Below are 12,581 nucleotides of genomic sequence, written 5' to 3'. Positions count from 1 at the left end.
CTTCTTCAGAGGAAAGCTTGGACTGAACTCGCAGTATGGAAACACCACGACAAAGAAATACGGCTGCCTGGTCATGCTGTCACTGTTTGTACTCTGTCCATGCTCCTTTTCCCTGCTTGGTGTGTTGGCCCAACAAGAGACAGAAGACGGGCAGAGCATTCTGTTCTCTGGGAAAATAGGCCCCCAGGGAATGTATTCAGTCTCAGGTGGCGGTGGTGGCACGGATGGGGCCTTCTCTTCTCTGAAGGGGCTCTTTATTTAGTAGTGGCTGAAAAACACCCATTTGCTTTCAGAAAATCCCTTCCCCCTTGGTCTCATGTCTCCTGCTGAGTGCACAAGGTGCCCCATCGCGTGGGATGAGAGTTTCTCTTATGGCGAGGCAGGTTTCCAGTTATAAAGGAGGAAGACAAATCTCACATATGCAGCACAACGTGGTTTTCCTTCGGTTCCATACCCCTACTCTCATTCTTTGAACAGCCACCTCTTCTGATCCCTGTCTGTTCCCGCTCTCAGTCCACGCTGAGTTTAAGGGACTCTTCTGCCATCTGAGTGAGACCTCCCCAGCACTCTCCTACCCCCTCCCAGATGCTGAGCATGTGGACAAAGCCTTTGGTGCCTCAGTAAACCTGGGGTCAGCCCACACCAAGCCTTGCGTGTGTCCCTAGGAGGGGAAAGGATGATAGCTGCTTGCTGGGATAAAACCCAAGCATTGCACGTGCAACGTGAACAAATGCACAATAAAACTCTCACTTGATCACAGAGCTGTATCTGATGTTAGGAACCAGTAGAGCATGCAGTATAAACAAGTGACTTTATTTCATAGCACGTTCTCTACGTCAGAGCACAGAATAGTGGTGAAGGTTTTTTATTTGATTCCAGAAACAAGATTTGCTGATAACACAAGATCTAGCTCTCACCAGTATTAGTTTCTGCTTCTCCTTAGAAATTACTGTGACTTCTGAGGTTCACGTGCCTTGAGAATTTGGCTTAGCATGAAGAGCTGCCCAACAGCTGTAAACCTTAATGCAGCCACAGCCCTCCATCAGCAGTTTGAAGAGGAACTGGAGCCCATTTCAGGAGGCAGCAGAGGGTTTGTCACTCATGAAAGCCCCATGCCTTACCCAGCACTTGCTGAAGGCCTTGCTGGCCTTAGGAAAGAATATATGTCATCTTTAGTTTTGTTTTTTAAACACCACTGGGGTTAGCTTCTGAATGCCCTTGTAATCCATAGGCAAGGGCTCATCTGTGGGGTTCTATCAAAACTGACAGGCTGCAAGCAACTGAATTAGCAATAAAACCTTTTTATGGCATCAAATCTTCTGCTCCTCCTTCAAAATGGTCAGGGAAAAAACTCTAAGTTGTTAACATGCATTTTTTTTTCAGCATCCCAAGCCTATAGCTTGGATGGAGCAATAGTAGGTGTGGAATTACCATCATTTTTCCTAGGGTGCCCCTGGGCTCAGGCCACCTGTACAGCACCTGCAGACAAATTGCTGGAGGTCATTAGCCTGAAGGCCTCCATCTGCTGTCAGCTTCCCCTCCTCATTTATATCAGATCCTGAGCTCTGGGAGAGGGATACTGCTGGGCATTTTGTTCAAATGCAGGGTTCTTATGTTTTTGTCTGGAGTGGTATTGAGGATTTGCCTATGCTTCAGCTGCTGCTGTTTGCAAGATGGGCAGGAGCCCCAGGAATGCTACCAGCAAATGCTGCATCTCAGGTAACACTGAAGTGCTGATATTCTGAATGCTCCCTTGTTTTTTTACTGAGCTACACTTGCTGTATTCTGTGGTCAGCCCTTAAATCTGGTCAGTTCCCACCTGTGACACCATGCACAGAACATAAGTATGTCAAAATAGAGGGAGTAAAGTAGTGTGATGTCAAGAGTCAGCAAAGGCTGGGCCTCAGGGGCTGGTTACTGACTAGGGCTTGTTGCTTTGATCTTGCTGTGCTATGTGCTGTGGGGTGTGTGTGAGTAACAGTGGGGCAGCTTTGGGAGATGCTCCTATGGGACAAGCCCATGGGAGGGGCACAGTGTACATGGGGATTAAGTGGTGCAGGATGTTGGACTCGGTGTTCTCCATTTGATCTTCTCTCTTAAGCTGTGGCTTGGGGAGCACTCATAATCCCTTGGCCCTCCTAGAAGAAAAAACTTGAATCCTCACAGGTTTTTAGACTGATGGGACCTGAAATAAGGAGCTTCCACACGTCCTCCTGAGCCAACCAAGGGCGTATGGCCTTCTTGTGAGATCTTGGCCGTGGCTCAGGGTATGTCTGTCCTGCATGAGGTCCCAATGGAGTTGCTCCTTGCTATCAGCTCTGCTATGGGCTCAGTCAAGGACACTGTGTGCTGTGCCTTTTATTTCAGAGGTGATACTGAGGAAGAACAGCTTCCATGAGGAAAGGGGCTGCACCCAGCTGGCATCCTGCAATGCAGTTTGCTTGGAGGGGCTTGCTCAGAACATCGTGGTCCTTGTGCAGGAGGGTGAGGAACTGCTCTGGTGTGTCAATTGGAAATTGAACAACCTTCAGTGTTTTCAAAGGTTGGCTTTCCCAATTCTTCTGGCTTTCAGTCTTGTATTTAGCAGCTATACCTTTTATCAGGGAAAGCATGTCAAGGCAGATTCCTGCAAGAAAGCAGAACTCCGGTGTTATTCTGCAGAGGCTTACCATAGGATGGCTCTTCCTTTTAGTAAGGAAAAGTTCAGGAGCAAGCCCAAGCCACAGGTTTCAGATCAGGATCCAGGCTTCTTTAAAATACCCTGAAGCTGGGAGGTGCTTGCCCTGGAACAAGAGCTGGCATATGGTCAGCTTGCTAAAGTAGTCCTGCCCAAAATCCAGGCTTTGGACCCCACCCTCCAGGCTCATGCCTATTTCTTAACAAAAGTACAAATAAAAGGTCAATCTCATTTTGCCTGAAATTTTCACTTCACCACACATTCTGTTTTTCAGTTTAGCTTTCTTAATTCTTCCTGGCTGCTGCAAAACTGCTCTTCTGACCTCTCGTGCCCTCTCACCCAGCAGCTTTCCAAGCATTGTCCTTCAGGGGTTAAGCAAAGGAGCCCTAAGAGAAATTGCCACTAATTAACTTTGACAGTTGAAATCCTTGAAATTGCTATTGAACTTGGAACCTTGTGTGCTATTGTTCTTTGCTCCTCTGTTGGAGCTCTGTGTGATGGTGGTTTGGATGGAAACATTTTTGGGCAGGTCCTTGGAAAAACAATGGGAAAAAGCCCTTTCAAACAACCCCATGGAAGCCAGCAATGGCAACGCTGACCAGAATTTACAGATATAATGTCATGCATCTGGAATCAAGGGGGAGATTTCCTCCCACACTGGTGGCAAACCTCCACCTGTCCCTTAGGGCTCAGGGAAGGAGGGAGCAAACTCCTTCCAGGCCTGAGAACAAAGTGGTGGTGCAGTACCACCTATCCAGGTGACAGCTGAGGGTTGGAAATATAATTGAAGTGAAACTGGTTGTTGCCTTCAGCCTAGCAGTCAGCTGCCACTTATAATCTTGAAAGTGTGACTTATGGCAAGGTACCCTCCTGAGGTACTTTTCCAGTCCTTTTCCTTGTATACGTGATGTGCACAGCATCTGCAGAAAGGATGCAGCACTCGCTCTGAGCACTGAAATCTGCTTCTGGTTGGCAGCTTGCAACTGCTCTAAGGATGGCACAGAGAGAGTGAAAACAGAAGATGATAAAACCATACCAGTGTCAGTCACTAGCAAGCAATATTGGCTTTGCTGCATTTTTATTCACTCAGTGCAATAGAGCAGCTTCATAAAATTCCTGTGCCATATTATTTCAGCTGATGAAGGCTGCCATGCTCTGCAGAAGCTAGATCCATAGCAGCACCCCATGTCCTAGCATAGAAGTGTGCCTGGGTGTGAGACAGACAGACAGACGTGACTTCCCTTCCACAATATTAGGTCTTATGTTGCCCATTGCAGTGGCTAACACAGCTTTGGTGAGTTTTGACATTTCAGCTGGAGCTGGATGAACTGTGTAATAAAATAATAATAAAAATAATAGAAGAATATGAATCCTGTAAATCACTACTCTTTTTTTTCTTTTAGGTTCATTTAGCTCTGTGTTCATGGCCAGCTTTTGTGCTGCAACAGAATGCCTCACTCTTCAGCTCCCAGAGGTTCCACTAAAACTGTTGTTTCCTTTTTGATTTACGACCACCTTTGTAAGACAGTTCCTGTGCTATTTCTGTTCAGATGAGGAGTTCATGGAAGTTGTTATCAGAGCGTATTACAGCACTCAGTTTCCCCTGACTTTGGAGACAAATGAGGAAGCAGATACTTGGAATCCTCTTGTGTTAGATTGATGTACTTTTATTTCTTTTGAGCCTCTGACTTGCAGCTGTGGTTGCTCTTGCAGGTTTATCAGGCCTCTTACATTAATTTCAGTGAGTCTGGATTGCTGATTTTACTTGCTTGCTTTGTGATTAAAGCTAACAAGAGTAGATCACAAGTTCATGCTGTGCTTCAGGATAGCAGAGTAACGACAGTTCAGGCTTGGAAAATGTATTTCTGAATCAGTTTTGTACTGGAGGATACACCCATTTCTTTGCATAATTGCTTTCCACATATTTAGGAAGCTGATGAGATTTGCTCATCAGGAAGGAAGCACATGTCAAACTACCTCTTCTGCTCTTAGAAGTTAATTCATTGTCTTGCCATCTGTTAACTTATTCTGAACTCAAATTCCCTCTTGTACTTGATATAGATATATCTATAACTGGAAAATTTAGTTTTCTGTGAGAAACTTTAAAATAGACACTTCTGATGATGCAAGTGCAATGGTGTACAGCTCTGATTCTAACTCTCTGGATGCTAGAGGAACTGGGCATGGGAGCAAATAGGGAAAAACAGCAAGAGCCTGGAGCTGCAGTCAGACACAGAACCTGACCTTGGGAAAATAACACAGGAGGGCAGAGAGAATCCTGGTGGGCAGGTCGTTTGCATAGGAGCAGGTGATGCCCCACCTGTTACTTGATGCCTGCTCTGTTCAGGGAAACTACATTTGGGTAATAAGGAGGATTTGGATTTACAAGGAGGCTTTAATTATGCAGTTAAAAGAAGAAATTCATTTCTCTTAAAATTAAGAATGACTATTGTACACTAGCAAACTACTGGTATATAACACAGCAAGGACCAGCAGTAGGAGCTGAGCAGTACAGAGCTGTAGTGCAATCTCCATAGCGTGAGATGACTTCACTTTTGCTCTCTCAGACCTCTTTTAGGAGAGCAGCATTACAGAGATGCTGAGAAATACAGCTGCTCCCCTCTCCATGCAAATCCTGCTCGCTGCATTAGAAAGCAAGAAGTGAAATTGGGAAGCCAGCTGCCTGGGGTCACTGTGCTGCTGAGCCAGCATGCAGCTGAACCAGTGTGCTGCTGTGTTTTGACATGTCCTCATGTGCAGAGCATCAGCCAGGATCACTCAGGGCATGTGTCCTCCCACCATGATGGTCACATCATGAAGCTGTCCAAACCCATGGAAAAGGAGCATCAGCCTTTGGTCCATGGTTGTTGTTAATGGCTAGAAATGTTCAATCTAGCAAAGTGAGGTAAGTGTAAAGTTGCTATATGGTGGAAAGCTTCCAAGTCTGATCCTGCTGAGTGCCCCTGCTGCTCTTCGGCCCGAGCCCAGGCCCTGGTGGCAAAATCTACCCCACAGCAAATATTTACTGTGATGTTGTAGCCCCTCAGGGCAGAAAAGGGTTTATGATGGAAATGATGATGGAGCATTAAATGCAGCGGTGCTCGTGAGCAGCACAGCTATAACAACAACCCCAAACCAGTAAATAGGAAAAAGGCCTTTTCTGTCCAGATGGCGAGGCAGGCAATACAGCCCTACCGTAAGCAACACCAGAGACTTTCCAAATCCTACTCCAAATCTTTTAATCCCTTCAGTCCTTAACGGTTCAAAATTACATCATCATTTCCTCCATTTCGGATGGGGCTTTGCCCCTCCTGGTTCGTAGCTGCAGTCTAATAAGGCTCATACTTATTAATCTTAAATGGAAAAATGTACGTCAAGTCAAAACAAAGCACAGTTTCTAGATCTCCACAGGGGTGTGGGGGGCGTCTCATAAATCTGTGTGTGATTAAAGGCAGCTGCAGATTGACATGGACATTCTGAGCCTGTCAGTCCTCTGTGTGATGTATAGCTATTGCATCAAGCCAGCAGCAGCAAGCTGAAGACAATGAACCTCCCACATTTCCTATTTGTATTGCCAAGGATTTGGAAATTGATGCCTAATCGACCTTGGATTGGTAAGGGTGTAAGGGCCCTAACCCCTAGTAGTTCTAGGCCTGGTCATTTATTCTGAGATATTTTGGTCTCTTGTTTCACTAGCAGGGAAATATGGCGAAGTACAACAAATTCCTTTCTGGTAACCTGAGAATCTTATTTAATGGAAGAAGCAAGAAGTGCTCTGCAACTATATTAAATTTTCAGGGTGTTTTTCACTCCTGCCCCCAACTGGCTGGTGTTAACATTTTTTTTCTAATGTCCTTGAGATTATAGCAAATAGCTTGCAGGGGGGGAAAAACAACAACCACACTCCCCAAATGGCTTGGACCACATCCTCAGTTGGTATAAACCAACACAGCTCTCCTTTTTATACCAGCTGAGAAGCCTGGGTACTGCTGCTTTTATTTTCGGCTTTACAATAAAAGAGATGAATTTTTGCTCCAAGTGACATCATAAGTCAGCAGGGAGCAGGGAATGCATTGGCAGATCTGCAGAGGGTGCTGAGCATGGGGTCCAGCTGGCACTAGCAGCCAAGCATCAGGGTCCAGGAGATGAATCCAAGGGCATGGCCTTGCATTTTTTTCTCCTGTTTTTATGAACATCAGAATGCTCTGTGTCCTTCAAAATGGAAGGAGGAAAAATGAGGAAAATATGTCTATAGCATGTTTCATTATAAAACTTTTGCCCCATCCTTGGAGGTGTTCAAGAGCAGGTTGAATGGGCAGCCTGATCTAGAGCTGGCAACCAGTCTTCAGCAGGGGTGCTGGAAATCAACAGTCTTTAAGGTCCCTTCCAATCAAAGCTATTTTATGGTATGATATAAAACTTGAATGATTTGAGAAGCATCTCTTTGTCTGTGAAGTCCTGCCCATGCAGATATTTCTAGGCAAGCACTGATGCTAGAGACAAGTAACAGGTATGTGAGGAAAGGAGAAATATGTAGCTGATGGAAATTATCATGTTATACCTCCAGGGTCAGCACCACTCTTGCAGTCAAAGCTTTGGCTTGGACACAAGTAGTTCAGATGTTTTTAGTTCCCTGTGGACACAAGAGCAGCTGAAAATTGGGATAAAACAAAGCATCTCGCACAAGCAGTGATTACATGGCTGAAAACTGGCTCAGGTCATCATCCCTCAGCCCTCTTGGAGAAATCTTCCAGCTGGAAAGATCTGAGCAGCTCTCAGCAATTCAGAGCCTTCCCCACAGCACAAACAGGAGAGAAGATCTAGCTTAATTCCAACTTTAAATCTCCATGCTTTTGGTAAAGTCACAGCAGTAGCACAGCCTTATCTATACCCTCTGCAGGACAATCTCATCTCAAGAGGTAACTAGGGCCAAGGTCAATAATTCCTTTATCAGCACAGTATTGAATTTGAAGGATGGATCAACATTTGTCACTTTTTCTCCTCAATTTTAGGGAGGCAGTGAGATTTATGTAGATATTGCAATGCTTTAAAGGAGTATGGAAAAACCACAAAGCTAAGCCAGTTAGTCAGACTTCCTTCACAGCTTATGAGGAAACATGGATCTGCAAAGGGTACACACAGGGCAAGGAGTCTGAGAGGGGAATTCTGTGTGAACTGGTCAGCAGGAGAACCTGAGGTGGTGTTGTAGCAGGCATCTCTCCCTGACTTTGTTAAATACGCCTGAGTTTCAGAGAGATGTTTTCCTCTGTCAGTGTTCTCAGTTCACACACTCCTTTGGTTGTGCTGGTTATGGTTAATACTAAGGATAAGGTGGCCCCAAATCTGAAGGATGAGTTTTGATGTCCAGCGAGCTTCGCTGGTGGGTAGTAGGAATCCAAGGCACTTACAGGATACAAAGCGCAAAGAGCTCATGAACGGGAGCCTGGAGATCAGATTTGGTTTTAAATGCAATATGCAAATCTCTCAAAGGTCATGGTAAGGACTTGTTTGATCAGAAAAAGAGGTATTTGGAGGTCAGGGGCTTAGACGTTATGGTGGTCCCAAGTTAACAGACATACTGATGTTAACGTGAGATAAATGAAATGGCCCCAGTCAAGTCAGAAGGACTCCAATGTGCTCCAGAACAACTTCTGGAAAAGCTGACTCTAGGTTTTAGTATTTGCTAACTGAAAGACCTCACAGTTTACGTGTTTGTGGGGGTGAAAATTACTGCATAGAAATTGGAAGCAATCTTTTCAATGGTGAGTTTTTCAGAGACAAAGCAGAGGTGGAGAGCCTGAAGTTCACAGTCACCTTGTTTAAAATGAGTAATTGTTTTTTGGGCAATTTCCCCACACTTTGACAAAACCACAATGCGTATTTCAAGAGGTTGTAGTATGAAAACTTCTGCCTGGCCCTGGTTACCTGACTTGGCAGCAACTTGCCTTAGAACATCGCAAGTGTGATTAATGAGGAAGAAGGTGTTGAGAAAGGGAGCCAGGGAAGATGGGGATTGATAGCTTTTTAGCATGGACGTCCTCATAGCACTTACCAACATTTCCTGCTTTTAATTTATCCTCACATTATTCACCTGGAAAGAAAGTTCTTAGGTTTATGCACTTCATTGGAACATGCTCTCTCCAAGAGATGTTAGCTATATTAATGTGGGAATGGTTACCACTTGGCATCCATTTTAATTCAAACACATTGGTTTAATTCATCCTTGTTGTAGCCTTCCCAGATCATGGGGTTTCCAGTACGGATGCATTTGGCCCAGAGTGCTCAACCCTTTTTGGCTCCAGTACAGTCTAAGATTGTTAGTTTCATATCCCCTAAAGGATAATATTCTTCCTTGGGCACAAAGCCCATTTAGGTCTTGGTGTACCCCTAAAATAGGCTATAAAGGGTAGTTGTGAACCCTGCCCAGGGCCTTTCCTGATCCTGTCAGTACCTTTTTGGGCAGTCCTTTGAAATGTTTTATTTAGTGATGGGATTGGTGTGCCCTACTCAGATGTGAAAGGTTCAAGGCTTGAGTCCTGCTGCACAGCTACCCTTCCTTAATTTTGGAAAAAGAATTTAGCAAAAAGGATAAAATCCTGCCAACCCCTTCAACACATTGCTTATAACAAAAGTGTGCATTTAGCCACTGTAAATTAAACACCTGGACCATTCTGCTGCCTGGAAAATGTCCTGCATGGCTAGATCTCCAGCTTGCCCAATGTTTGGGTACAGTTGGGAAATCTCCAAAGTAAACTCTTCCCTTCCCCTTTGCAGCTGCCATAGGTTCCTTGTTCCTTAGCTGCACAAAGCTCAGATACTGCTTGCTCTGTAGCTGCTGACAGTGCCCTTTATGGACAGAGGTTTTGGATAACATGATGTGGATCCATTGCTGCAGCTTCGTATGAGTCTGAACATCACCATGTAGGTCTTTAGCACAGTGCTATGGATGACTGTAGCCAAGGAGGAGAAGGGGAGCAGGAGAAAGGGTCAGGAATGTGTGCAGAGTCTGAAATGACTCTAGGCACAAAACACCACAAAAAACTGCCTTCAGCCATGTAAGTCTGAAGTGACTTTGGAGCTTTGCTGTCATGTTTTGCTGCTGTTTGGTGAGATGTCTGTACCAGGAACAGACACAGAACCTAGCATGACTGGGTCTACAGACTGGGATGTAGGAAGCATATGTGATGTCTTGGGGCATGGTATTCTTACAATGTTGAGTTAAACACTCATTTCTCATTTGCAGAAAGGAATTGCCTTGCTCTGGTTGTCACGTAAGTGCTTTGTAAAAGCCATGGTTTTGAAAATGCTAAGCAATTTTGGCCAATACTCTTAGGTGCAACTATAATACAAGGTAGGAAGAGCAGCAGTACTTAATGGAAGTCTCCTTCAGGAGGGGAGGGAGAGCCTTTCTTGAGCAGAAAACTGCTGTAAGTCTGTATTGACTACAAAACTAGACTGAGGTTCAAAGTAAATATAACTTTTGTTGTTTTTACTATGGGCAAAAATATCCATTAAGTTCTAATAAATATTAAATGCAAGTCTAAATGACTTAAGATTCAAGAGAAAATCAATCTCCCAGATGAGAGCAGCCAGTGCAGCTCTCACCATAAGAGGTGGGCCATACGCCCTCATAGGCAACACAATTACTCAAATGATAAAACTGCGCTAAGCCAGCGCTGATGATAATTTCAAGGGATAAGTATAGTTATTCTGGCTCACAAATAAAAAACAAAAGTAGTTGAAAGTTAGACAGAGCAAATGGATGATATTGAATCCTCCCTCTATTGTTAAACTGTACAAATCTATTGCTTTTCTAATAAATAATCCCAGCACAGAGCATTTTCTTGCCAATATTTTCTGTGGTGGAAGCCAAGCCAGAAGGTTCTGAAACCAGCATATTGGCATGGGTGTTTTTTTTCTCCTTCTCCTAATATACCATGGAATCTAGTTAAATATTTTTCCACTCCTTGCTTCTCTCTGCGTCTTCTGGAGAAAATGTGAGTCCTATTTCCTCATAAAAATATCTTAGCATTTGACAGGTTGGGTGTCTTTGATCTTGAAATGTTTTTGGATGATTTTTCTCCCCCACTTTGACTTTGTAATATAACGCTCCATAAAAAGTATATGCATATATGCAACTTTAAAAGGGGATCCTTATTTGAAATTAAACTTTTACACCAATTAACCTCCTCCCAGCGCGCTATAAAGTGCAGTAAAAACAGTGCTCTTACAGAGACCCTTGCAACTCTCAGACCGATGCCTCACTGGCTGTGGAACCCAAAACATCTGCTTTAAATTAGCTCTGATGGAAGGTCTACTTGTAAATGCATGACTTAATCAGCCTTACTAAAGTAAATGGCACATACTGTAGCAGAGGGTGCTTCAGAGTCAGACTCAAACCTGTCTTTCTTTTGAAGCAGAGAAGGGGAAGAAAGGGGGGCACAGAGGGGGCAAACTTAAAACCAAAGGCGATTTCTTCTTTTTTTCTTTTATGAGCTGACATTACCAGACGTGTGGCTGTACCATAGCCAGTCTAACTCCCAAGCAACATGTGCAGCTGTATGGGGTAAGGCTCCCTCGCTCCTCCCCATGCTCGTACATCCTTATTTTTGGGCTCTGCATTTGTGTAGGTGTGCTAGATAGTCCTCTGGTTTGCCTGCAGGCTCTTTCCAAGCCTCTCTGAGAGCCCAGCTTGTCCTGAGAAGAGCATAACAGCAGCTCAGCCAGATGATTTTGCTTGCAGATGAGTTTCTATGCAATGTTCAGGCTTTGATAACCTTTCCTAAGGGAAAGGAGCAACAGGTTTCCTGTTGGGTTATAATGGTGAGGCTTGAGAAGGGTGATCCATTGCAGAAGGTCTTCATGAGGCTGAGTGAGTCGATAATAAAAATGACAGATTAAATTCAGAACAAATATAAAGTAATGCATTGGAGGGTGGAAAACAATCCTACCTTTATCATAACTCAATGGGCTCTCAGCTGACTTAACTGAATGCTGAATGAAAATAGCAGTTTGAGGTTTGGAAAACGTTAAAAAAAAAAATTAAAAAAAAAAATTGAATGATTAGGAGAGGAATAGAAAGTAAAACAGTAATGCCTCCTGCACTCTGTGGCCATGGCTCGTCCACATCTCAAATGAGTGTTCTGTCCCTTCATCTAAAAAGGGATACAGTAAACTGGGAAATGTTCAAATTAGGGCAAAAGGGATGATCAAAGGGTTGCAGTTACTTTCAAAAGAGAAATTATTGAATCTGGAAAAGAGACAGCATGGGGAGCTTAGAGTAAGACAGAGGTCTGCAACACCACCAATGGATGGAGAGGTTGAGCTCATGGTCAGCTGCTCACAGTCTTCAAGACAAGCACTACAGGCCGTTACATGGAGCTAGTAAGAGCCAGGTTAAAAATGAAAGGGTTTCTTCACACAGTGATGTGTTTTCAAGGGGAGGATGTGTATGAACTTAGAAGAGATTAATAGATCTGGAAACCAGGAGATGGCACTAGAGAAAATGCTGATAACTAGAAAATATCTAGAAAGGAGCAGAATATCTAAGGAAAAATTTGAAATGAGAGAAGAGAGCAGAGAGACAAGATCTGAGCTGGACAGGAGCTGCTTGCACTCATAAGGAGATTAATATAGATGTGGAAGATGCAAGGATTCAAAGTGAAAAAGATAAGAGAGGCTCAAGGGTAGCTGTGGGGGAAGATGTCAGGTATGGAAACTGCAAGAGATTGGAGATAGGAAGAAAAGATAGTTTGTTCTTCAGAGACTTCTTGCATGTGCTGCATAGGGAGATTTTATGGGCACAGAAAAAGTCACCTTCCAGTACTTGCCAGCTCTCTAAGCTGAGGAGCACAACAGCTATTCATCAAAAGGGCACTAGAATTGTTTTAACACAGACCTTGTT

At 44.1% G+C, this 12,581-nt stretch overlaps 1 long non-coding RNA gene across 3 annotated transcripts; it reads left to right on the top strand.

Annotated features, from left to right (window-relative positions):
• Nucleotides 1–1,593: 1,593 nt before the first annotated feature.
• On the top strand, nt 1,594–5,601 carry LOC116236666 (uncharacterized). 3 transcript variants are annotated; one of them, XR_016467365.1, is made up of 4 exons: nt 1,594–1,719; nt 2,167–2,267; nt 2,368–2,542; nt 4,081–5,601. It is a non-coding gene; the product is annotated as an uncharacterized LOC116236666 (long non-coding RNA). The 3 variants fall into 3 exon arrangements; XR_016467367.1 differs by lacking the exon at nt 1,594–1,719 and adding an exon at nt 1,803–1,970; XR_016467368.1 differs by lacking the exon at nt 2,167–2,267.
• Nucleotides 5,602–12,581: the final 6,980 nt, after the last annotated feature.

This window comes from Phasianus colchicus, chromosome 5 (assembly GCF_987193195.1).
Source record: "Phasianus colchicus chromosome 5, bPhaCol1.hap1.1, whole genome shotgun sequence".
Taxonomy (NCBI): domain Eukaryota; kingdom Metazoa; phylum Chordata; class Aves; order Galliformes; family Phasianidae; genus Phasianus; species Phasianus colchicus.
This window is presented reverse-complemented; position numbering and strand designations above follow the sequence as displayed.